The 26,996-nt window shown below is 47.4% G+C and overlaps 1 protein-coding gene across 10 annotated transcripts in view; it reads right to left on the bottom strand.

Moving 5' to 3' along the window:
• MRAS (muscle RAS oncogene homolog) overlaps window positions 1–21,642 on the bottom strand; it is an 81,842-nt gene extending 60,200 nt beyond the window's left edge. For 2 of the 10 annotated variants that reach the window (XM_064277264.1, XM_064277261.1), the window contains exons 1-2: window positions 21,157–21,641; window positions 15,968–16,013 (exon numbers count right to left, since the gene is read on the bottom strand). The gene's annotated coding sequence lies outside the window, so the exon portion shown is untranslated. Of the gene's footprint in view, window positions 1–15,963; window positions 16,014–20,572; window positions 20,703–21,156 lie in introns of those variants that run through there. The other 8 variants (XM_023538807.2, XM_064277260.1, XM_064277265.1 and 5 more) reach the window with 7 other exon arrangements.
• Between the last annotated feature and the right edge of the window lie 5,354 nt (window positions 21,643–26,996).

Raw genomic sequence — 26,996 nt, forward strand, 5'->3', positions numbered from 1 at the left:
ATACTCCCTTTACCTCCAGATCCCAACTGGGACAAAAGGTGACCAAAATGCGCATAGGTCCTCTGCCCTGAGGACCAGAGAGGAGGCTGGGGAACAGCCAGCTCCCCAGAAGGACAGAGGGTACCAGGCAGCTCTGAGATCCTTGTTTTCCAGCACCTCTGTCTGGGATCCTCTCCACTGTCCTGGTCCCTGCCCTAGCTCCAGGCAGTCTCCTGGTGGCCCTACACACAGGCTGCTTGCTCCTCACCCAGCTCTGGACTGGCCCCTCATCTGGAACCCCACACCATGGACCTTGAGCTATGGAATCAGATGGTCTGAAACCACAGGCAAGTTACTTACCTTCTATACCTTAGTTTCCTCTTTTGTGTAAGTGGGGATAGGGGCAGCATTTGCCTCATGTTTTTTTTAGTTACATAAGCTACATTTATCTTCCTGAACCAGCACCTAGCACCCAGTGACTATTTCATAGACATCCCATTCTTTATCATCAGCATCCTTCCTTGAAGTCCATTCCAAGTCTGTCCTCCTGCAGGAAACCTTCCTGCCTGTCCCAAGCCCTTCTTGAGCACAACCTTTGCAAACTGGCTGGTTGCACAGGTGATAGCTCAAAAGAATGCAGCCTCTCACCAGCCACTCCTCTGTAAGCTCCTACACTGACTGTGTGCTGGTCTCAGCTCCCCAACTCTGCCTTGGGGGACAGTGCCCATGCCTAGGCCTTCTACTGTAATCCCTACAGCAATGCCCTAGGACAGCAAGCCCCCAAATGCTTGTTGACTGAATGATAAATGGGATTTCAGGTCCTAAAAAGTAAGATTCATATCTTCTTTTGCATTCCCACAAGCATGTAGGAGATGCTTGCTCAAGGAATAGATTAGAACAAGGAAGACACCAAAATTCCTCCCTCTGATCTTTTGATCAGAAATGCTCCTTGTCATAAAACCTAGCCCCTCTCTGGGTGCCCTCTGGCTTTTATTAGTATAACCTTGGGAAAAAAAACCTAACAGGACACATGATCTGAGAAAGGGCCTAGTTTTATCTGAGCTCAGAGGACAATGATCTGGAGGGGTAAACTAGGGAAGCCACCAGTGTTGGCCACCCTCCCCCCAATAGACACATATGCTCAGGCTCCATGAGACTTACATACCCAGAGCATCTACTGTGTGTCAGGTCCTGGGAGTTTGGGCTACCAAGGTGAATGAGCTGCAGCCCCTGACCCCAAAAGGGTTCACAGCGTACAGCGGAGGGGGGTGGGGGGAGGTGCTACATATACGGTTCCATTAAACCAAAACCAAAACCCATTGCCATTCGATTCTGACTCATAGTGTTATGGATTGAAATGTGTCCCCCCAAAACGTGTGCCAACTTTGCTAGGCCATAATTCCCAGCATTCTGTGGTTGTCTACCATTTGTGATCTGATGTGATTATAATGTGTTGTAAATTCTAACCTCTATAATGTTAATGAAGCAGGATTAGGGGCAGTTACATTAGTGAGGCAGGACTCAATCTACAGGATTAGGTTGTATCTTGCATCAATCTCTTTTGTGATAGAAAAGAGAAATATAATCTCTTTGTGACATAAAAGAGAAATACAAGAGAGGAGAGGGACCTCATAACCACCAAGCAAGAAGAGCCAGGAGCTAACCATGTCCTTTGGACCCGGGTCCCTGCCCTGAGAAGAGACTAGACCAAGGGAAGACTGATGACAAGGGCCTTCCCCCAGAGCCAACAGAGAGAGAAAGCCTTCTCTTGGAGCTGGCACCCTGAATTCAGACTTCTAGCATCCCAAACTGTGCAAGAATAAACTTCTGTTTGTTAAAGCCATATATTTTTGGTATTTCTGTTATAGCAGCACTAGATAACTAAGACAATGACCATACAGGACAGAGCAGAACTGCCCCAGTGGGTTTCCAAGGCCATAATCCTTACGGAAACAAACTACCATATCTTTCTCCTGTGAAGTGGCTGGTGGGTTCAAACTGCCAGCTTTTCTGTTAGCAGCCAAGTGCTTAAACATTGTGCCATAAGGGCTACTGACACAGGGTTAAGTCAAGCGGAAGTATAGGAGCAGTGGGGGGATGGCACCTCATCCAACCCAGGAAATTGGGGAAGTCTTTCTGGTAGAGGCAATGCCAGAATGGAGTTTTAGAGGCCAAGTAAGTACTCCTCACGTGAACAACAGGGACAAACTTGTCCCAAGAGAGGAACAGAAGCTGAAAAGGCATAAAGCATGGAGGTGTGAAAAACCAGGGAGATACTTAAGTGCTGCAAGCAACATGATGTGACTGGAATGTAGATTGTATATGTGTGGAGGGCTGGGAGTAGGGGAAGAGTTACTGTTGGCTCCCAGAAAACTAAGTATCTTCATCTTTGTATCTCTAGCACTAAGCACAGAGCCTGGCACAGAGAGGTTGCTTGAATGATAATGGAACAAGCACCCAAGGCTACGAGGCTAGGTGGGTGAGGGCACAATGAGCCTCACATGTAAGCAGAGGCTCTCAGACCCTCGGTATCCACAGGCCCACGACAGGAGTACAACGTAGGCTTGCTGGATGGTTGCCCAATCCAACAGGGGCTCCACAACTCTTTCTGATGACCAAGACTAACCTGCCAGAAGAGCCCAGGAGATACTGGATGAATTGCACAGTGCTCCAGAGGCTCAGAGAGAGGAGAAGGAGATGGGAAAGGGCTAGAAGGTCAGGGAAGCTCCCTGCAGCAGGCAGGGCAGGAGCTGCGAAAGGCATCCCAGATAAGGCCAGCACAGCCACAGGGCCTGAGGATAGGAACAAGCGGGGTAGGATTCATTACTTCCATTTTATCAATGGGGAGACAGAGATGCAAAGCCATTTGCCCAAGAGTAAAGTTAGTAGAAGAAGCTGACTTTGCAGGCTTGGCAATCTGCAAAACCAAAGCTCTCCCCCACCTACCACCCAGCTAGTCCATCAAGCCTGGTGGGTCTAGGAGGACCTCAAAACTGAGGAGTTAAGTGAGGAGTATCCAAGGGTCCACAGAATCTTTCAAAACGCATGCCCACTGGCATGCCCTGCTCATGATGGTGACTGCCACTCAGCATGCTGGGGGTCCCCCTCAGCCCTCACCCTCCACACTGCACACCCATGCCCACCATCAACAGGGAGAATGGGAATGAATTCTCAGTCCAGGGAAGAGGGGCAGAGGCAGTGCTTTGTGACGGCAGGGCTCTCATCTGGCCCCCAGCTTCCCTGACTGGCAACTGGGAGAAGAGAAGAAGTAGCTTTATTTTTAAATTCTTGTTCTCACTCCCTGAGGGCCTATTAATATTTTCCTAGTGCTGGGCAGTCTCACTTGCAGTAAAGAGAACTTCTGGGGGCACTGGGAAGGTCACACTGGTAGTCACCCACTGGGGAGGGCCGGCCTCAGGACGCTCTATAGGGTTCCCCACACTGAGGGCCCTCGCGCTCCCCAGTGTCTGGCAGGCCACTGTCTATCTCCTACTCCCTCAGTGAGCCCCTCATTTCACACTCCTCCTCAGGCGCCTCAGGCTCAACCTTTCATAATCTGGCCCACCTCTCTGCCCTAACACATGCCTCCTCTTCCTCCCCCAGCAGTTTAAACCATCCCTTCCCCTCAAACCCATGCCCAAGGCCTAGCAACTCTGTTGCATGTGGCAAGTCCACCACAGCAGCTCGTATCTGTCCTCAGCCTGGGGCCCCGTTACCAGCATCATCCTCCCCACTACTCTAGCATTATCCCCTCAACTAAGCCCTGGGCACACTGATTCCCCCGGATGCTGCAGCTTCCCCCCCGACCATGGCATTCCAGGCCATTCCTGAGCTTCTGCCAGCCTCCTCCCCACAGCAGCCTCTGTTCCTGGTGACTCCCAGCACAGAGTCCTTGAGGACAGGGCCGGCGTCCGATTCACCAGGGCTCAAGGCTCCTGGCAGCTGCCTGGCACCCACAGAGTCTGCCAGTGAGTCTTCCGTCTGCTTGGACTGCCTTTTCGTCTTTTCTCTGCCTATAAAAATACTCCCTCTTCTGTAAGGAGCAGCTCCACTGTTTGCCCCAGAAAGTCTTTTTTTTTTTTTAATTTATTTCTTCATTAACAGTAGCAACATTTACAAGGTGCTAGTTAAATGCTATGTACTGAGCTACACGCTTATAAAGGATGATTTCATCAACTCCACATAAGTGTTGCTGTTCCCATTGCACAGATAAAGAAACCAAGACTGTGAGAACTTGTCAGAGGCCATGCTGTTAGCGACGGTGGGGCCAGGGTCTGGACTAGGCAGTCTGACTGGCACCTGACTGCAGACTATGCTCTTTTTTTTCTTTTAATATCATTCTTTTATTGTGGTAAAATATATATATAACATAAAATTTGCCATTTTAACATTTTGAAGTGTACAATTTGGTGGCATTAATTACATTCATAATGCTGTGCAACCACCACTACCCGTTTCCATCACCCAGGAAGCCTTTCTTAAACCCAGTCTCCCAGAATGAGCCCTCTTCTAACTCCAAGGCCTCCTTCCAATGAGCCACTTGCTTCCATTCATGGAGTACTGACCAGGTGGCAGGTGTCAGCCAAGTGTTTGCTGCCATGATTCCTCCTGCTTCCTCACAGCTAGGTCGCAACAGCAGCATCAGTTACCCTTTTTTTTTTTTAACTGATGAGGACCCTGAAGGTCAGAGAGGTTCTGTGCTTGTCCAAGGCCACACATCCCCACCTGGGAATCTCAACACAGAGCTCCTTGCTTGGCCACATGGCCACTCTGCCTCCCTTCTTGGGAGCATGCCCTCTTCTTCTCCCTCAAAATCTAGCTGTCAGGGCTTGGTTTCCTTGACGTCGCATTTCCCCTGCTAGGGTTGGGGGGTGCTAAGCACTGGACTTCGTCTTTATCTCTGGGTCCCCCTAGAGCCCTGGCACAACTTTCTGCACAGAAATGCTCCAGGTATCTGCTGTGTGCAGGGTGGTCACTGGGAGCCTGTGGGAGTCTGGCCTTGGGTGGAGGGTAAGGTAGAGGTGGTGGGGCACATGCTGTGGGCCACATGGGACCAAGAGGAGTGGGGTGGCAGCCCTCATAAGGGAGATACCATGTAAGGAGTCCCACTGACCACATATGGGCACCAAAGCTGCAGGAGGACCAGGTGCCAACCAGGGAGTCCTTCCTTGGTGCCACACTCTCAAGGCACCAAGCCCCCATCAGTGCCCAGGGCCTGGCTCCCTGATCTCCCCTCCAGGCATTTCTCTTCTGAGCATCCTAATGGATGCAAGGCAAATTCTCATACTCTCTTTCTCCTGGATGACTGTGTGTGTGGAGCTAATCAGAGCACGTCTCCTCAGGTTGCCCCCGAGCTAGCTGCCCGTCTCATGGAATCCATGCCCTTACGACAGCTCCCTTTGTTAAGTGGCCCAGGAGAAGGGTAGGGGTGGCAACAGGCAGAGGGGACTACAGACAGGAAAGGGAATGCCCGGATGCCAGAGTCAGCCCCCTGCCTGTCAGATGGATGCTATGGCTAGAGCTGACTATGGGTAAGCTTCAGCCCTACAAGTCCTGGGTGACCCACCATTTCAACTGCTTTACCCTGCAGTAGCAGAAAGAAGAACTAAGGAACAAATGAATACCCCAAGCTTACATGTCAGCAGAGAACAGACTGTTAAATGGGAGAACGGGACAGGTACAGGACAATACAGAGCAGCAGGGCCTGGGGCAAACAGGAGGCCACTGCTACCCAAAAACTGTTGACTGCTTCAACATAAGAATATTTGCAACACGTTTGCCAAATATTCTAATTTTTTAAAGAGTAGCCAGAAACCTGAATTTTTATGTGAAAACTTCAGTTTTTTTTTTTTTTAATATTGGCAACCATTTTAAAAATGTTACACACATTTTAAGTCAAACAAATCCCCAGGAGCACCACCACCCAGGGAGGCCCCAGCCCACAGGGCACCTGTTGCCACTTCTAGCTTTTTCCAGCATATACACATCGAGTGTGTGACCACTCCAAGACAGACAACCCTTCACAGAGCGTTGCCCTGCTTGGCTCCAGCTGAAAAAGAGGTGGGAGATTAAAGGAAGTAGAAATGACACCAAGGAGCAGCAACAGCAGGGGATTATTCAGCCTTTAGGGGAGTAATCTTTAGGGGAAGAAAGTCTTCAGTGGTTAAGAGCTCGGCTGCTAACCAGAAGGTCTGCAGTTCAAACTCACCGAGTCAATCCATGGGAGAAAGATGTGGTAGGCTGCTTCCACAAAGATTTACAGCCTAGGAAACCCTACAGTGCAGTTGCACTGTCCTATAGGGTCACTACAATTCGGAGTCGGAATCGACTGGATGGCAACTGGTTAATGGGTGGGTAGTCTTGGGAGTGGCGACACACAGCCCACCAAAGAAGTGTGTCAGAACCCAGTGGGGTGAAGGGCAGGAAAGCATAGTTAAATAAGACCACTGATTTGTTCACATTATTTACATGTAAAATGTCAACACCACTAATGAAAAACGTGGAACTTCTTATGTTTGACCAAAATGAGAAAGAAACTGTGTCTACACCCTTCCCTGAAGTGGGGAGAGGTGATCTGATCTCCATTTTTAAGGAGTTACCAGACTACCGACGTAGACTGGAGCAAAACAAAAGGGAAATTTCCTTAAAAACCAGGTGGGCATGGGAATGAGCATCAATGATGTGTGGCCTTTCCTCTTGCAAAGCCTGTGACAGGAGGAACAAGGGAACCAGGAGGGAGGAGGGGCCACCACAGGGCTCTGGAGGGTTTAACCACAGCTGGGGGTGGGGTGAGATGACTTCTCAGGGATCCTTTGAAGCCCACGATTTCAGGTGGAAAGGCAGCAGGCTACTTTTCCCATCTCTCTCCCCCAAGGTATAAGTGGCTGCTGCATTTCTTCTGCCCTCCTAACCAGCCTGGCCAGGCTGGGCAGCTTTGACCTGGGCAGGGGGAGCGGGGGTTGGGGCAGGGCTGGCCTATCTGTTCCATTCTCAGGGTAGAGGGCCCATCTGGAAGTCAGTATTGGCCACTTGGGCCAGCCTCCCACCCCTCTACTTTCTGTATACATCAGTTTTATAACTAGCCCCCCTACTAGCTGTGTGACCTTGGGCAAACTGCTCACCCCTCTGTGCCTCAGTTTCCTTACCTGTTAATAACAGTGTCCACCTCTCACAGGGTTGTTGTGAGGGCAAAATGAGCTAATAAATGCAAACTGCTTAGAACAGTGCTGGCACATACTGAGCCCCATAAAGTGTTTGCTGCAATTATTATCATCATCATTTTTGTGGGAACTCTCACCTATGCCCACCTCCACCAAGTTGGGCAGAAAGGCACCTGGAGACAGCATAACTTACTAGTTGTGTGTTTTCCAGTTACCCCAAAAAGCTCAAGGCAGGGGGCAGGGGGCAGCAGATACCACCTTTGCATCATCTCCTTCACTTTGAGAGGCTCTCAGAACAGCCCACGTAGTAGAGAGACCCTAGCCACCCAGCCGGACTGAAGTATCATTGCTCCTGCTTCTGGGCCCATCCCAGGGTTCCACAAGGAGCACGTTTTGTTTCTGATTACTCAAGGAATGATCACAACCCACAATCTGTACCTGGCTTGTTTCAGGGGCACAGAGAAAGAGGGGCGCTAAGGAGCTGCATCTCACCCTACAGCCCATCTGAATGGTAAAGTGGGTGGCAGAGCAGATGTTAGGGGCATGAAAATGAGTCAGAAAGGCCCAGTTCTGAATGTGGTTCTGCTGCTTACTAGCTGTGTGACCTTGTGCAAATTATAAACCTCTCTGTGCAAACTATTGTTGGTGGGTGGTAGCAGCAATCAGCTGGAGGTGGAATCAGGCTGAGTTCTATGATTAGAGTTGATGAATACAATGCTCTTTCATTATGTACTAAGCTCTTATGCATACTTCCTTGACTCAAACTGTACCTAAAACTAGATGAGGCTACTATTATATTCTCCCAAACACTGTGTGGTCTGCCTTGAGAGCACTTTGTGTGCTGGGAATTCATTGCTTAATTGCTTATGATGTAATGTCTATCTTCCCCACCAAACTGTCAGCCCCATGAGGGCAGCGCCCAGGCTCTGTTATATTCTCCACTGTATCTTCCATACCCAGCACATGCCTACCCAGCACATGCCTGGCACAGAGAAGGTGCTCAATAAAGATGCTGATCTACATTAACTCCAACCCTCAGAGCTACTATGCAAAATGTTCTAACAGAAAGGAAAAAAATTTGACTCCTAGAGTTTGCTCTGGTCATTGGCAGAGACAACCTGGTTTAAGAATTTGATCTGGCTAATAATAATGAGGAACCCTGGTGGCACAGTGGTTAAGTGCTCGACTGCTAACTAAAAGGCCAGCAGTTCGAATCCACCAGCCATTCCTTGGAAACTCTTTGGGGTGGTTCTACTCTGTCCTATATCGGGCTGCTATGAGTCAATCCCGTAGCTTCTGCTGGTTTTTACTGTAGGTAAAGGTGTAGGTCCAGGGTGTATAACTCTTGTTTGTTGTTCGGTGCCGTCGAGTCAGTTCCAACTCATAGCAACCCTATGTACTACAGAATGAAATACTGCCCGGTTGTCCGCCATGCTCACAATCGTTGTTATTGCTTGAGCCCATTGTTGCAGCCACTGTGCCATCCATCTCATTGAAGGTCTTCCTCCCTTTTGCTGACCCTCTCTCTACTTTACCAAGCATGATGTCCTTCTCCAGGGACTCTTGTTTACACAAGCTCTTTAGTGGCCCTTTTCAGAAGTAAAAAGGTAGCCCACAGGCCTAGGCTAAGATAGATGTCATTATTGCTCTGCCATAAAAAGTAACTGAAATTTAGAGTTTTCAGAAGGTCTGGAGGAAAGCATCTAGGAAAATCAGTCCTGGAGAATGGCAGAAAACTAGGCTTGAGGAGAGAGAGTCAGGGAGAAATTCTCCGAGGCTATGACCAAGGAAGGGCAGGGCACGAAATACTGTTCTGAGCAATGGGTAATCTTCTTTCTAATAAGCCTTAGTGAAAGCCTGCTACATATGACAGCCATGGCTTAGTGGGGATTGGGAATGAGGAAGCCAAGATTATTGTACACATACGGCAGAGGCCAGGCAGCAGCCCCCAGAGGCTAGACAGCTACCCAGCATGGTCCCCAACCTGAAATCCTTAGAAATGCTGCAGATGGGGATGATTTTCATTTAATACTTGGGTACTTCCTAAAGAAAAATAAATAGTATACTTTGAGACCTTTAACAAGGAGAAAATCCTACGGGAAGAAGAAATATTGATGAGAGCACCTCCCCATTTCCACTTTGTAAGTTGAGGGCCTGAGCCGGTGTAACTAGATCAAAGAAAAAAGGGTAACATCTGTGTTACAGCAATATTGTCCCATTACGGATATGGAAAGGGAGGCTCACAGAGGTAGGGGCCTTGCCCAAGGTCACACAGGCAGCACAGGTTGTTACTGTTGTTGTTAGTGGCCATCAAGTCAGCTCTGACTCAAGGCAACCTTACGTATAATAGAGCTAAACGTTGCCTGGTCATGTGCCATTTTCATAATCATTGTGTGGCTGAATTCACTGATGTTGCCACTGCATCAGTCCATTTCATTGAGGGTTTCCCTTGTTTTCGCTGACCCTCTACTTTACCAAATATGATGTCTTTTTCTAGGGACTGGTCTTCCCTGAAAACATGTCCCAAGTAAGCAAGTAAAACCCAAAACCAAACCTGTTGCCACTGAGTTGATTCAAACTCATAGCAACCCTATAGGACAGAGTTGAACTGCCCCATAGGGTTTCCAAGGCAGTACATAATCTTTATGGGAGCAAGTTGCCACATCTTTCTCCCGTGCAGTAGCTGGTGGGTTCAAACTGCCAACCTTTTGGTTAGCAGCTGAGCACTTAACCACTGTGCCACCAGGGCTCCTTTAAGAAAGCAGTGATGCAGAAATTGGGACGGGATCCCTCTGGCTTATCCCCTTCCCCACTCTCCTGTAGGTTTTCTGAGAAAGGAAGGGAGGCCCAAGAGTTCCCAACAGCCCCCTGGCTGCCAATTCCACAGCCCAGCTGAGTGGCCCCAGACATCTGTCTGAAAATCAAGCCGGAGACCTTGTGCTTCTAGGTAAGGGCTGCCCAGTCCTATCCTCCACACAGAGGCTCTCCTAGCCCTCTGCCCATCTTTCCTACTCGCCCACTTGAATCTGAAAAAGAAAAAAGGCCCTGGTAAGTGCTTTATTAGAATGGTTATTTTGTTGAGCTGCCAAGTGACCTGCTCCCGCTCCCTTTTTCCATCTCTCCAGCAGTCCCCAGTTTGAGCTCAGCAGTAAAACAAAGGCTTTGTTTCTTTATTTTGATTTCCTCAGTAAAATTTCAAACACGCAGGAAACACCCACCCAGTCCCAGATAAGTGAAGTCAGGCCGTGGTCCACTGCGGGTGGGTGGAGTCCAGGGTCAGTGAGTGGGGTGGATGGGAAGGTTCTAATGCCAGCTGACCTCAGCTCACTGTGAGTGCCAACAGGCACCTAACCTCTCCTGTGCCTGACTTTCTTAGTAGGAAAAGAACAGCTTGGGTATGAGGAGAACTAGGCCTTCCCAGCCCTGCCACCCAGGGAATCTCAACCTGACAAATGTGGGTGTGGAGGGATGGCTGAGAAGACATTTCTCAGGCAAGTTATTTTTTAATATATGCCTCCAAGGCTTTGGGACAGTAGTTCCACCCTTCTTCCATCATCTCTGGTTGCAATAAAGCAGGCACTGAAAGAAGAACGTGATGGATGCTATTTTGGGCTCCTGAGCCAACTTGTGAAAGAATGGTCATCACCAAGAGAGATAGGTCGGCCTCTATCTTCTCCTTGGGGCCTCCATTTCCAGAAGAATTAAAATAAAGGGGGACATTTGTCAATTATCTAAAAGGGGGAGATTCCAAGAGAGTATCTGAAATTCTAAAAGATAAAAAGAATCCTAAACTGAATTAAAATTAATTTTGCTTTTGAAATAAATATATAAAGTCTTTTAGAGGCCAGAACCCATTCCAAAAACCAAGAATATGGTCGTCTCCTAAAGGGGTAGGTGGGCCTCCCCAACTCCAACACACCTCTGGCAACCCCAACACAACTCCACCTACCCACAGATATTTTCACTTTTAATCTGGGCACCTGATCTAGTGCTCTGCTGCTAACTGGTTTGAGTCCACCCAGAGACAACTTAGAAGAAAGGCGTGGCGATCTATTTCAAAAAAATGAGTCACTGAAAACCCTATGGAGTCCAAGTCTGATCTACATACATGGGGTGGTTATGAATCAGTGTCAGTTTGACACCAACTAGTCTTTATTGTTGTTTTTTTACCTGCTATGCACTCGATGGCAGTGGGATGCTAGAGACATCCTAATACATAGTATGTATAGTAGGTTCTTTATAAACCCAAACCTTTCTTTAGAAAGTTGGCCTGTAAATATAACACATATGTGTGTTTTTGTATCATCAAACAGGAACTGGTTTCATAGTATGGTTAACTGTCTTCATTGGTGCAGTCTCAGACTGTTTCCACTGAGAGACAGCCCCCAACAAGACGGGTCCTTGCTGAAGTCTCTTGGCTCTTGGCCTTTGCTGGCTTTTGCAGGACCTCCACCAAGGCGTGTGAAAAGGACAAGAGCAATGTTATTTCTTGTTGGCAGCTCAGGGACAAAGAATATTTCAACTCATTCTCACCACTGAATAAAAAGTAGACTTGGGGACCACCTAAGGTTCTCACATTCTATGATGCAACTAGTTCAAATCTGGGCCCCAATCATGATTTCCTAAGAATGGAATATGCTTGGGTAAGTAAAGCTTTTCCAGAAGTTTCTGAATCTTTTCTATGCAACTTTAAAAAATAATACTTTGCTAACTGTTCTTATTCAAGCCCAAGCTATATGCAAATTGGATCACACCTGGTTCCTGAGAGAGTCATTCAGTGGGTGGAAAGGAGAAGGCAAGAAGCAGTTGGGTGAGAAACTGTGTCCTGTTGCCATGGAAAGCTTCCACCCTCTGCAGCTGGGGAAGGCCCGGTACCAGCTACCGGGGGCAATTCATTTCTGTGAAAGCTGAGAAAATGGAAAGCTGGAACAGGAGATGCTAGGGATTAGAAAGGTGCTGCATTATACTTCAGTCTTTCTTACTTTAAAGTGGGCCTATACTTTAGAATATAAAATGGCACCCTCAAGTATTTGTTAAAGATTGCTTAACACAAGCTATTGAACAAATCGATGTCATCAAATTATAAAAAGAAAATCATGTTCTCCCCCTTTTCCAAATTTATACACCTGTCATTTAAATTACAGTTCAGTTTGGGCAGCTCTGACTAAATTACACTCTGTGGCCTGGTCTGAACCCACAATTGCCATGGCAGCGTTTCTATGGTAGATGAACTTCTTTGAAAAAGGTTAAATCCAAAAATATATACTCGTCCTACTTCCCAGTGGTTTCTCCCCAGTGTAGTCAAAGTCAGCAAGAAGATCTTCCATCAACAACCTAGATGGATACCCAGGTGGCATTTTCTTGAATTAGCTGGGGACACGAAGCTAAGAGAGAGAGGCAGTACGTGAAAACCCAGGAGTAAGGCTCCAAATGCCTGCCACAGGCTATGGGAGAGGTCAAAACTATCCAGGCTTAATTATGAGGGGTACATTTTAAGTCCTGCCCTATCATTAAAAAGGAGCTCTGGTGGCACAATGGTTAAGTGCTCAGCTGCCAACCAAAAGGTTGGTGGTTTGAATCCACCCAGCAGCTCTGCAGGAGAAAGACCTGGCAATCTGCTCCCATAAAGATTACAGCCTAGGCAACTCCATGGGTCATTCTACTTTGTCACATGGAGTTGCTGTGAGTGGGAATTGACTTGATGGCACACAACAACAACTACTATTAAAAAGGGCCAAGTGCAGACAAAACAGTCATATCTGTTCATTTTAGGTAACTGATACATACATGATGTTTGCTATATTATCCTTCATATTTTTTAAAATATATTTCAAATTTTTTTTAAAAAGCCAGTGCATAAATGTTTAGGGGATCATAATTGACTATAAGATTAATCAGAGACAGAGAAAACTCTCACCATCTAGGCTCTTTCGCTGCCTCTCTTTGCCAAAAACCACCTCAGCAGCTCCCCAGCTTCTGCTGTCTCATCAAATCATCATGCATGGACATCTGTCCCCTCACCTCAAGAAAACTTTCCTCCATGGAAGAACTTGTTATGTACTGTCGGCCCCCGGGGGGGTTGTCCCATGAGGACCAGGAGAGAAGAGACCGAGTCATGCTGGACATCCAGTTCTGAGGGGTAGTGTGATGCAACAGAAGGAGCATGTGCCTCAGGATCAGATGGACCTCGGTCACATTCCTGGCTCTGAGTTTCCCAGGCTGTGACCATGCGTGACCTATTTAACCTTCCTGAGCCTCAGTTTCCACATATGTAAAAGGCTAACACCATATAACAAAATTGTGTGAGTCTTGGAGCTGGTGAATATAAAGTGTCTAGCACAAGGCCAGCTCACAAGTCTTTGTGGAAGGAAAAATAAGGAAGGAAGCAAGGAGAGCAGGGAGGGAGGGAAGGATGGAAAGATGGGAGGGAGGAAGGGAGGGAAGGATGGAAAGATGGGAGGAAGGGAGGGAGGGAGGGAAGGAAAGAAACAAGGAGGGAGGGAGGGATGGAGGAGGGAGGGAGGGAGGGAGGGAGGGAGGGAGGGAGGGAGGGAGGGAGGGAGGGAGGGAGGGAGGGAGGGAGGGAGGGAAGGAAGGAAGGAAGGAAGGAAGGAAGGAAGGAAGGAAGGAAGGAAGGAAGGAAGGAAGGAAGGAAGGAAGGAAGGAAGGAAGGAAGGAAGGAAGGAAGGAAGGAAGACATCTGGTACCAAGAGTGGTTCTAGAGAAACAAAATTGTAAGGATGAATTTTTTAAATTGGTTCTCAAGTCTGGTTAGTCTTAAAGATGTTGATGACTCTGCTTCCAGCAGTAAAGACGGCACTGCTTATCAATGGCATGAGGTGGCAATAAAAAACCAGAAAACCAAACCCAGTGCCGTCGAGGAGATTCCGACTCGTAGTGACCCTATTGGACAGAGTAGAACTGCCCCATAGAGTTTCCAAGGAGCGCCTGGCGGATTTAAACTGCCGGCCCTTTGGTTAGCAGCCGTAGCACCTAACCACTATGCCACCAGGGCTTCCAAGAGGTGGCAACAGAAATACGCAAAAATATCACCACCATTAGATCTGGTATTGGTGAGAGATGAGGCTCTGGGTGATTACATGTTTGATTCTGTCTTAGTCATCTAATGCTGCTATAACAGAAATACCACAAGTGGATGGCTTTGACAAAGAGAAATTTATTCCTCACAGTAAAGTAGGCTAAAAGTCTAAATTCAGGGTGTCAGCTCCAGGGGAAAGGCATTCTCTCTTTGTTGGCCTTCTCATTAATGTTCCCCCAGACTAGGAGGTTCTCTGCAGAGGAACCCCAGGTCCAAAGGATGCACTGTGCTCCCTGTGCTTCTTTCTTGGTGGTTATGAGGTCCCCCTGTCTCTCTGCTCCCTTCTCTTTTGCTTCTCTAGATACCCTGCCTAAGACACAGCTGAAGGAAATACAGCTGCTCATCTTGGAGAAAAGCATCTTATGTGACAGAACCAGTGGCACAAGTTAAGGGAAGAAAGGAAAAACTTTACAAGGATGAAGGAATCCCCAAATGGAGTAGACTGACTTGAAGGGCAGTGAACTCCCTGTCCCTAGAAGGGTCCAGCTGAAGCCAAAGACCTACCCCTAACAGGCTGTCCCAGGACAGACTCCCTTGTTGAGTTTCCCAGCTTTTATTCAACAGGTCACTTTCCCATTTTAGCTATATATGTCTACTACTTGATTATTACTGGCTTAATTTTTTACCTTAAAACTCACCATAGGAAAGACGATACACAATAAAGGAGAGGTCAACACAAATGGACTAAACCAAAAACAAAGACGTTTCCTTAAAAAACTGAACACTTCAAAGGCCAGCATAGCAGAGGCGGGGGTTTGAGGACCATGGCTTCAGGGGACATCTGACTCAATTGGCATAATAAAATCTATTAAGAAAACATTCCGCATCCCACTTTGGAGAGTGGTGTCCGCAGTCTTAAACGCTAACAAGCAGCCATCTAAGATGCATCAATGGGTCTCAACCCACCTGGAACAAGGAAGAATGAAGAACACCAAAGGCACAAAATAATTATGAGCCTAAGAGATAAAAAGGACCACATAAACCAGAGACTACATCAGCCTGAGACCAGAAGAGCTAGATGGTACCTGGCCGTAACTGATGACTGCCCTGACAGGGAACACAACAGAGAAATCCTTAGGCAGCAGGGGAGCAGTGGGATGCAGACTCCAAATTCTCGTAAAAAGACCAGGCTTATTGGTCAGACTGGGACTGGAGAAACCCTGGAGGCCATGGACCCCAGACCTCCTGTTACCCCAGGGCAGGAACCATTCCCAAAGCCAACTCTTCAGACAGGGATAGGACTGGAATAGGGGATGGAAAATGAGACTGGTGAAGGACAAGCTTCTTGGATCAAGACACATGAGACTATGTTGGCACCTCCTGTCAAGAAGGGAGATGAGAGGGCAGAGGTGTCCAGAAGCTACCCAAATGTACACAAGGAGAGAGAGGGGAGGGAAGTACTGTGCTATCTCATCAGAGGGAGAGCAATTAGGAGTGTATAGCAAGGTGCATGTAAATTTTTGTATGAGAGACTGACCTGATTTGTAAATTTACACTTAAAGCACAATAAAAAAAAAAAAGATTACTTTCCAAAACTTCTTTTTTTAACCTTCACATTTGTAGGAATAAATGTATTGTCTCTAAAACAAAGAAACAAAAAAAATCACCATAATTTGAACTTAAAATCATTCTTTAGTCTTAATCTGAGCAAAAAAATAAAATAAAATAAAAACATAGGTTTGATGTGATACCTATATTTTTATAATACATATAAACAAATTATACCTACTTATCAACAGGGTTAGGTTCCAAAGATCAGGTCATCATGCGAAAATCTGTGTTATGCAAAAATGGAGGAAAACTACATTAGATCACAAAATGAAGGATCGCTACATCATTACATAACTGCCAAATTACATCATTATATAACTGTCAAACTACTGAGAATAATGGCGCAGCCAAGCTGACACATAACCTGAACTATCACAGCCAGTGTTACTCTCTCCTCTCACCTCAGTGTGCATTACGGCCAGACATACGTCATTAATGTGCAAAATAGTTGGATAGTAGATTTTTTACTACCGTCATAAATGTGAAATGTCACGTAACAATAGTCAGTAAGTGAGGAGTAAGTGTACATAACTATTAAAACGAATATGTGTACCGCCTAAAATCATCTCCCTTACCACAATGAAAAATATGGTCTATTGGGTTTGAATCTAGACTAAATATCCCTTAGGGGCCCCTTCTGGCCTATGATTCTATTATCTGAAGGCCACTTGAATACTGATAATACCCTTCACTCTCATGGTCCCTTCTGGTCTCCAAAGCACATTAGCATCTGTGTGTTGCATCTAATCCCCATGACAACCCTGTGGGCTAGGCAGAGAAGTCAACAGGCAGAGCCTGGGCCTACAGAGCATGAGACCGACCTAAGGCCCTAAAGCTAGTAGGCAGAGGGCCAGAAGCAGAGCTCAGGGCTCCTGACTCTTCACCGCCCACCTCCCCCATCCTACCCCCACAGCTACACAGACAAACCCATTTCTGTGCTCTTCAAAATCTGATTAGCAACACAACCCAAGTACGAATTGCAAGGCTTTATCTATCTGGTGCCAGGCTCTCTAGACAGAGAATATGTCCCTCTAAGACCCAGAATGTCACCTCAGCAACTAGTGATGACCACCTTGTCATCTGGCTATCAGCCATCAGCAGGCCTCAGCTAGTGAAGCCACCAAGAATGTTAAAGGACAAGGACAGGAGCATTAAGAAGCTAAATACATGGGGCTTCTTCATGACCCCTACATTGAGGGATGGCTGCAGAAAGCTGCCTGGATCCTGCCACCAGCAGAAAGGTCTTGCTCGGTAGTGGGGGGTCAGGCCAAGGAGTGCTGGGGAATGGAGCTGGAAATAGGCTGCACCAACCTCATCACACGCACCAAGAATTCTGCCTAGAAGACAAGAGATGGGGCACTGGGGTGGCACAGTGGATGCTAAGGAGTACAGCATGGCCTTCACCTCCACTCAACAATGTGGGTTCTGCTGTCAGAAGTTTGAAGCAGCAGCCTCAGCACCACTGCCCTGTTTGTGAGCAGATTTCCACAGGATAGGCCCACTGCCTGACTGCATAGAATTTAACTTGCAGACTGAGAAATGATGACTGTCCCACTCTATTTTCTCTCCTGATACCCATCGCTGCCAATTTGCAGGTTGGGGCCTTTTCAGGCGGCCCTGGAATGGCATACTGGTCCTGCTGGGAAGGCAGGGCCACAGAGTAGGTCCTCAACAAACATGAGTGAAGTATTGTAGCTTTAGACCAGGGATTGTTAGTCTGAAATCCAGGGCTCATTTTCTGAGACCCATGAGTCCCCTAAATTGTATGCCCAACTTTGTACATGCAAGCAATTTTTTTCTGGGCTTCTTACTGGCATATTAAAGAAGCTGTGACCCAAGAATGGAAAAATCACTGGTCTAGACTTCAGCCCCTCAGCCTTCTCGGCTACTGCCCACGCAGGAACTTGCAGTAAGTAGCACTGATATTCCATCCCTGTGATCAGAGACCTCACAAAAGCTAAAAGCATCTTTGGGAGATCTGAGCCCTGCTTAACCCAGTGTTATTTGGGTTTTGTTACTTGCAGCCAAGAGCACCTCTACTGAATCAAAACATTAGGGCTCAGCGTCATCATCCAAGACCATCAGACTTGGCAGGGCCTCAAAGTCCACCAACAAAATTCCTTTCAAAGCTTGAATTCTCTCCTCAGCCCCTAGAAAATGGGGACCTGCCAGATCCCCCAGGTCACAGGAAACCCACTCAGCTCCTTTCTTCTTCCCATGCCCAGACAAAGGTAACTATACCTTACAGTCAGCTGGATACCTACCCTGGCCTTTGGAACTCAATGCACACACACCCTTGGACACTTGAGAATATTCCAGTTTTGCACAAGAATGTGTTCCATTTAATTCACATGAGTATGGTTTGTACAAGCTACACAATGTTCATGTATTCACGTTTGCAACCACTTGCGGGGAGGCACACTCTGTTTAGGGGGCATTTCTTTGGTAGAACAGATCATAGTGATTATATAAGATGTAAATTATAAAACGGCGGCTACATTTCTCTGAGAACTCACTAGATCCAGCAGGTTTGTCAGCATGCAGTTCTGACTAGCATTAGTCACCCCAGAAGCTAGCTGAATTCATCAGAGCCAAGTAGTCCATCCTGGTTGCAGCAACTGCAACTTGCCACTTTATAAGTAGCTCAGATCAACTGAAAGCATGAATTATCTGTGGTTAGAGCTGATAATAAAATAGTAGAGTTATACGTGTCACAAAAATGTCATGTATGTGGGTGAAAAAGTGAGAGATGGAAAATGTAAACTGTGGAAGCAAAGCTGGCAACCCTAGAAGATTGTTGCTGAAACAGCTCCTTGGATCCCATTCACTGCCCCTCCCCCATTCTCCATAAGGGAATGTGGAGGCTACTGGGAGAGGGGGGTGGTTTACAACAGAGCATTCAGTTACCCAACACCCCCCTCCAGCCCCAAAGAGGCTGGCAGACCCTGCAGCCTTGAAAACCCCAGAGCATCAAAGCCCCAAGTCTCCCACCCTGACAGAAAAGACAAGCTACACCATAAACCACAGACAGAGAAAATAACTGGCTGCTGGGCAGTGAGAACAGACCCAAGGGGAAAAACCATGGCCCCAAATATCTTCAGCCCCAGTCAGCAGGGACATGCAATTTACAGGAAATTAGGAGGTTTACAAAATGTTAGCCAGCTCAAGTTTCTTCCCGGGGAAGAGAATCAGGAGAAACTCTAAGAACTGCCTGCGTGAAAGTGCTTTGTTCCCTGTGAAGCTCCTGACATGTGTCAGTTATTAATACCAAACAGCTCACCCACCCCACACTTCAACCCAATAGTGAATGTCAACAGAGTAAAACAACACAGGCTGCACCCAGAGTCTTTTCAAGTCCAGGACAGCCAGACCCTCACAAGAGGAGCCAGGGCCACTTCATGGCCAAAAGCATGGACTCCTGATATGACTTTGGGCAAATTGTTTACCCTCTCCAGCCCCAGATCTGGAAGGTCTGGGCAACTGATGAGGAGAGCCATGTTTAACCCTGTTGGCTGCTGTTATTACAGTGGAACTTCAGGGCTCTTAAGTCAGATATTCTTACTCAGGGAGCTCTGGTGGTGCAGTGGTTAAGTATTCAGCTGCAAACCAAAAGGCTGGCAGTTGGAATGCACCAGCCACTCCTTGGAAACCCTTTGGGGCAATTCTACTCTGTCCTATGGGGTCACTATGAGTCGGAATCAACTTGACTGCCGTGGGTTTGGTTTGGTTCTTATTAGGTTGACAGGAAGGTCGCTTATTTGAGGCAAAACCTTTGGAGGCCACAATTTTGAGCCTTGTCAGTCACCCTCTCTCTGATTACCATCAGGAAGTTAGGTCCCAAGACAGAGTGAGCAAGACCCGCTCTAGCCAAGGAGGTTCCATACCAGCAGGGGCCCGCGGGGCAAGGTCAATCCCAGAGCTCTGGGATCAAGGCCCGGGTGAAGCGGCTCTTGCCCACCTCTCCAAACTCAGCACAGACGTCAGTTCCAGCCACAGAGTCCAAATGGGTGCCCAGTGCTCAAGCTCATGACAGGCATCCCCTCCTCCGGGGAAGCCTTCCCTGACCTCCCACACTGGAGTGCGGGCCCGTCAGCCATCTCACCCCCCCCCCCCCCCCCCGCCAGGGCTTCCCCTGCCCTAGCACTGATCACTCTGGGTTGTCCCCCAGTGTGCGCCCCTGCCTTCGCTCGGGGCAAGAATTGGCTCCATGCCGGTACACGGTGGATTCACCGACTGCGTCCGGTTGGTGAATAAACCCGAGCCCTAGTTGTGACCACAGCTTGAACCCGAGCCCTAGTTATAACCGTAGCTTCTGCTCGCCAAGCCCCAGGCGCAGTAAACGGTTATTTACGAAACAGGCAGCTTCTTATTATTCAGACGAATTTGACAACTCCACTGGCCGTTCCCTACACTCGTTAACGCCATTTTAAAAGGGGGGAAGAGTCAAGCCCCTCCAGTAACCGCCGCCCATTTCCCCGCCCTTGACAGGGCAACTGGGGCAGACAAGGAACCAGGGTAATTACAATGAAAGGGTCTCCTTGGCGGGTGGGCAGGCCCTCCCCACCGGGCTCTCCACGGGCCATTTCCCGATCGCACACCATCACGCGGGAGCCGGAAATGCGGGCAAAGGGCCAAGCACCCAGTCCCAGGGCGCAACCCACGCGGAGAGCGCGGCCGAGCCCCGGGGGTTGCCACACCTCCCTCCCGGGAACAAAGCGCCTTGCGAGGTGGGAGGGCGCCGCTGCCCGGCCCCCTCTCCCCGATGGCTGTCCGAACTACTCACCGCGCGCCCCAGATCCCGTTCGGTTCCGACCCTCACGCCACCTCCTCAGCGCTCTGGCCCGCCAGGAGGTAGCGCCGCGCCCGCCTGGCCCCACGGCGACCGGATTGACGCCTCTCGGACCGACAGCCCGCCGGCTGCTCGATCTCGACCCCGCCCCGGCGCGTCCTTAAAGCGGCAGTGCACCTCGCGCTCGCCCGGACCGCCTGAGCCCAGCATTCCTTATATTGCAACGGTGTTTGCTAAAAATAGAGCAACGGGCCCGGCGCCGCTACCCAGTCGCCCCAGAGTGCACCCCAGCCCCCAGTAATCGCATCCCGCGAAGCCCGGGCCACCAGCGCAGAGCTCCCCAGGCCGGGCGCGGCGCGCAGACCGCCCTGCGTGCCGGGGTCAGGGCGGACGCCACCGCCTCCCCCGCGTCTCCCCGCATTTTGCGAGGTCCGTCCCGCAGCGCCGCCAAGCTGGCTTTAAGGTGGAGGCCCAATGGGAATTCGTCAGGACCTCCTTAAAACGGCCGCGCTTCAACCTTTGTGTCTCCGCTCTGACCCCGCCAACTTCTGAACCCACCAAAAACCAAAAAACCAAACCTGTTGGGGTCCAGTCAATTCCGACTCATAGCGACACTGTAGGAGAAAGCAGAACTGCCCCATAGAGTTTCCAAGGAGCGTCTGCTGGCTTGAACTGCCGGCCTTTTGGTTAGCAGCCGTAGCTCTTAACCACTTCGCCACCAGGGTTTCTTTTGGCAGTACCTCTCAAATCCTAGGCAAACCTGAGCCGCCACCTTAACTGTGTAAGAAGACTTTTTCTTCCTAGATACTGCCCCCAACGTCGCTTCCCAAGGCCCTGTTGGTGCACCCCTCTTGGGCCCAAAGTTCCTTAGGATTTGGGTCGCAGTTGGGACAAGGTGAAGCTCGTGCTCCATTTCATTGTTTTAGTCCCTCTAACTGCTCCTCATCCACGTCAATTTTTTCCACTTTAATTGCGATATAATCCAAATACCATAAAATCCACCCTTTTAAAGTGTGCAATTCAGTGGTTTTTCTGTATTCACAAAATTTTGCAACCTTCCCCTCTATCTAATTCTGGAACATTTTCATCACCCGGAAAAAAACTCCATACGCATGAGCATTCACTCCCTATTGCCCCTCCCCAGCCCCTGGAAATCGCTAATCTACTTTCTGTCTTCATGAATTTGCCTATTTATATTTCATATAAATGGAATCATACAATATGTGGCCTTCTGTGATTGGCTTCTTTTACTTAGCACAATGTTTTCAAGGTTCATCTATGTTATAGTATGTGTCAGAGCTCACTCATTTTTACGGCTGCATATACTACATTTTGTTTATCAGTTCACCTGTTGGTGGATATTTGGGTTGTTGCCACTTTTTGGCTATTGTGAATAATGCAAAGTGAACACTGGTGTACACGCATCTGAGTCCCAGCTTACAGTTCTTTTGGGTATACTTATACCTAGAAGCAGGGTTGCTGATTTATATGGTAATTCTATGTTTAACTTTATAAGGAACTACCAAACTATTTTCCAAAGTGGTTGCACCATTTTACATTCCCACCAGCAATGTACCAGAGTTCCAGTTTCCCCACATCCTTGCCAGCATTTGTTATTATCTGTCTTTTTATTGTGGTCATCATGGTGTGAAAAGGTTTTGATCATCTGTGTCATTTTTAAGGACATTCTTTCTATGGGTGGACCTTGATGACAACTTGGGGCTTATACATCCAGGAAGCCCACCCTCTTCCCACTTCCAAAGCTTCCTCCTCCACCCCAGACCTCAGGAGACCTTACCACCCAAAGTCTGCATGCCATGCTGGGGTCCAACTCTGATGCAGGCTTTGATAGGCATCCCAATGGGCTGTTGTGACCACCCTGCCTCCTTACTCCCACCTCCTTCTCTGAAGGCCCTCGTCCTGTTTGGGGAAGGAGAAGGCCATTTGGGCTGCCTCCTCTGCTCTTTGAACCCTAAAATAAAATAAAGTGTGACTTGGTTGCTGTCAAATAGGGGCTTTAGAGGGCAGGGTCACTGAGCAGAAAAGTGAGACCTGGGTTTGATAGTTCATTCATTCTCTAAACACTGCAGAGCATCAACTGTGTGCCAGGTGCTATAGCAGAGACTGCCTCCAAGCAAATTCACAGTGCCAAAGGGGAGATAAGTGCTGTGGAAGAGAGAAAGACAGGGGGCCGTGGGAGCCCAGAGGAAGGGCATCTAACCCAGCTCTGAGAGGGACAACCACTTAGGCAGGCTTTCTGGGGGAGGTGATGAAGGATAAATAACATTTAGTCAGGCCTAGAAGGCTCCTAAGGAGCCCTGGCGGTACAGTTGTGAAAGTGCTCGGCTGCTAACAGAAAGGTCTGCAGTTTGAGCCCACCAGCCGCTCTGCAGGAGAAAGATGTGGCAGTCTGCTTCCATACAGATTACAGCCTTGGAACTCTTACGGGACAGTTCTATAGGGTCTGTCCTATAGGCTTTGTATGAGTCGGATTCAACTTGATGGCAATGGGTTAGAAGGTTCCTGGGTGGCTCAAAGGGTTTGCCCTCAACCACTAATGTAGAAGTTAACAGTTCAAACACACCCATCCTCACCACAGAAGAAAGGCTTGGCAATCAGCTTCTGTAAAAATTATGCCCACGAAAACCTTATGGAATGCAGTTCTACTCTGTGCACATGGGCTCACCATAAGTCAGAACCAACTCAACAGCAATCTTTTTGTTGTTGTTGTTAGAAGGAAGAGAGATTCCCTGTGTGTTGTAAATGATTAATGTGCTCAGCTGCTAATCAGAAGATTGGAGGTTCAAGTTCACCTGAAGATACCTCGGAAGAAAGGCCTGGAGATCTGCTTCTGAAAAATCAGCCATTGAAAACTCTATAGAGCACAATTTTACTCTGACGCACATGGGGTTGCCATGAGTCAGAACTGACTCCATGACAACTTTTTTTTTTTTTTTTAAGGGAGAGAGAAAATGTTATATGATTGCACTGATGTGCATGGCTGATCAAATATGTTTGGAACATGATAGGCAAGAGTCCTGGCCAAGAACCCATTTCAGGCCCTGAGGTCCAAGGCCAGCCACTAGGCCAAGTGCCAGCTCCTGAAACAGTGCAAATGTCAGAGTCACTAGGCAGGTCGACCAGTTCAGTGACACGAGCAAGTGTGTTTCACCCACTGCAATGTGCCCTGGTTTGCCTCTATGCCGAGACACTTGCTGAGTCTATAATTCAGAACAGAACAGACCTGGTGCCTAGGCGCTCAGTGGGCAAACCTGAGAGGCCAGGGGACTTCAGGATCAGGAGCCAAACAGGTCTTTGTAGCACACCTTTCCTCCAGAACTCCCCACCCCAGTGAGGCCCTCACAGCATGACAGACATGGACAGAAATGATGGCCTGCACACCCCCCAACCACCTTATACAGAAGGTCTTATCTCCCTGGTTTAGACACAAAGAGACACAAACCCAAGCCCACACAGCCAGCAGATTGAGAGCCAGGGTCTTCCGTCCAAAAGCCTGTACTCTTTACCCAATGCCAGGTGGCCTCAGTGGCAGGTCAGTTGTGTGCGTTTGGCAGGGGCATGAAGCGTGGTGAGAAGGATACAAGCACTCTTTCTAGTCTCAGTCTCTTCAGGCTTGTGGCTGAAATTAGATCTTTTTGCTGACCCTGAAGCACCAACCATAGGCTAGCAGAAGAGCCTTGCTCTGCCCCCAGGCCACTCATTCCCTCAGCTGACCTTTATTCTTCTGTGCCAAATACAAGGCCTTTCTTCCTCTGGGCTGCGCATGACATAGCGCCAGTAACTGCATTGTCTGCTCTCAGGTTTGCATGCCTTTACCAATCCAGGTTCAGTTACTTCTCATCTTTAGCCCTCCCTGCTCCTCCAACCTCATTAGGATGGTGGGCATCACAAGGTTTGTTTCTCTGATGCTTAAGGTTCATCCCTCACATGGGCTCCCTCTTGATGCATGGGCCAGAAGAACAGCTTCCAATCAATGTTCTCCCCGCTCAGCCAAACTTCTCTAAAAAGTTGTCCATGTTCAACTAATATGTTTTTTTCTGATAATTCCTTTTTCTCCCCCTTGACTCTTCCTCCATTTAAATACAACTCCAGTGGCTTTTAAACATTTTGGGCTGCACCCAGGGACGGATTACCTAGTAAGCATGCACCCGGGGACGGATTACCTAGTAAGCAAGGTACACATGGCCTTACCTGTGCTTGCTTCATGAACAATTTCACCTGCTTTTCACCACATCCTACCTTGCTTAATGTACGCCTGTGCATAACTTGCTTAGGGCTTATCCACCCGTCACACCCCATAGGAAGAAATAGATTTGACGTTGCAAACCAGAACACACACACACTGTATAGACACAAGTGAAACAAGTTTTATAAAACAACACTATATGTGGTGCGTTTTGATCTTTTCTATTTCCTTTTTTAAAATGCAGTCAAGATTTACTAAATGGAGGCGGAGCCAAGATGGCGGAATAGACAGACGCTTCCAATGATGGCTGAAAGATACATAAAACAAACTCTATCAGCATTGAAAAGTGAGATAGGCAGCTCCACAACAATAGTAGGAGACTTCAACACACACTTTCGGTGAAGGACAAGACATCCAGAAAGAATCTCAATAAAGACACAGAAGATCTAAATGCCACAATCAACCAACATGGCCTCATAGACATATACAGAACACTCCACCCAACAGTAACCAACTATACTTTCTTTTCTAGTGCACATGGAACATTCTCTGGAATAGACCACATAAAAAAATATGACCACATATTAGGTCATAAAGCAAGCCTTAGCAGAATCCAAAACATTGAAATATTACAAAGCATCTTCTCAGCCCAGAAGGTCATAAAAGTAGAAATCAGTAACAGGAAAAGCAGGGAAAAGAAATCAAACACTTGGAAACTGAACAATACCTTGCTCAAAAAAGATTGGATTATAGAAGACATTAAGGATGGAATAAAGAAATTCAGAGAATCCAATGAGAAAGAAAACACTTCCTATCAGAATCTTTGGGACACAGCAAAAGCAGTGCTCAGAAGCCAGTTTATATCAATAAATGCACACATCCAAAAAGAAGAAAGGGCCAAAATCAATGAATTATCCTGACAATTGAACAAATAGAGAGCAACAAAAGAAACCCACAGGCACCAGAAGAAAACAAATAATAAAAATTTGAGCTGAACTAAATGAAATAGAAAACAGAAAAGCAATTCAAAGAATTAACGAGACCAAAAGCTGGTTTTTTGAAAAAAATCAACACAATTGATAAACCAAACTGGCCAAACTGACCAAAGAAAAACAGGAGAGGAAGCAAATAACCCACATAAGAAATGAGATGGGCAATATCACAACAGACCCAACTGACATTAAAAGAATCATATCAGATTACTATGAAAAATTATACTCAAACATATTTGCAAACCTAGAAGAAATGGATGAATTCCTAGAAACACACTACTTACCTAAACTAACACAGAGGTAGAACAACTAAATAGACACATAACAAAAGAAGAGATTGAAAAGGTAATCAAAAAACTCCCAGCAAAAAAAAAAAAAAAAAAACCCTGGTCCGGACGGCTTCACTGCAGAGTTCTACCAAACTTTCAGAGAAGAGTTAACACCACTACTACTAAAGGTATTTCAGAGCATAGAAAAGGACGGAATATTGCCAAACTTATTCTATGAAGCCAGCATATCCCGGATACCAAAACCAGGTAAAGACACAACCAGAAAAGAAAATTATAGACCTATATCCCTCATGAATGTAGATGCAAAAATCCTCAACAAAATTCTAGCCAATAGAATTCAACAACATATCAAAAAAATAATTCACCATGACCAAGTGGGATTCATAGCATGTATGCAGGGATGGTTCAACATTAGAAAAACAATTACTGTGATCCAACACATAAATAAAACAAAAGACAAGAATTACATGATTTTATCAATTGATGCAGAAAAGGCATTTAACAAAGTCCAACACTCATTCATGATAAAAACTCTCAGTAAAATAGGAATAGAAGGAAAATTCCTCAACATAGTCAAGGGCATTTATACAAAGCCAACAGCCAACATCACCCTAAATGGAAAGAGCCTGAAAGCATCGCCCTTGAGATCGGGAACCAGACAAAAAAAGGATGCCCTTTATCACCACTCTTATTCAACATTGTGCTGGAAGTCCTAGCCAGAGCAATTAGGCTAGATAAAGAAATAAAGGGCACCCAGATTGGCAAGGAAGAAGTAAAAGTATCTCTATTTGCAGATGACATGATCCTATACGCAGAAAACCCTAAGGAATCCTCCAGAAAACTACTGAAACTACTGGTACTGGTACAACAACAGATACATAGACCATGGAACAGAATTGAGAACCAGACATAAATCCATCCACATATGA

This window comes from Loxodonta africana, chromosome 26 (assembly GCF_030014295.1).
Source record: "Loxodonta africana isolate mLoxAfr1 chromosome 26, mLoxAfr1.hap2, whole genome shotgun sequence".
Taxonomy (NCBI): Eukaryota; Metazoa; Chordata; class Mammalia; order Proboscidea; family Elephantidae; genus Loxodonta; species Loxodonta africana.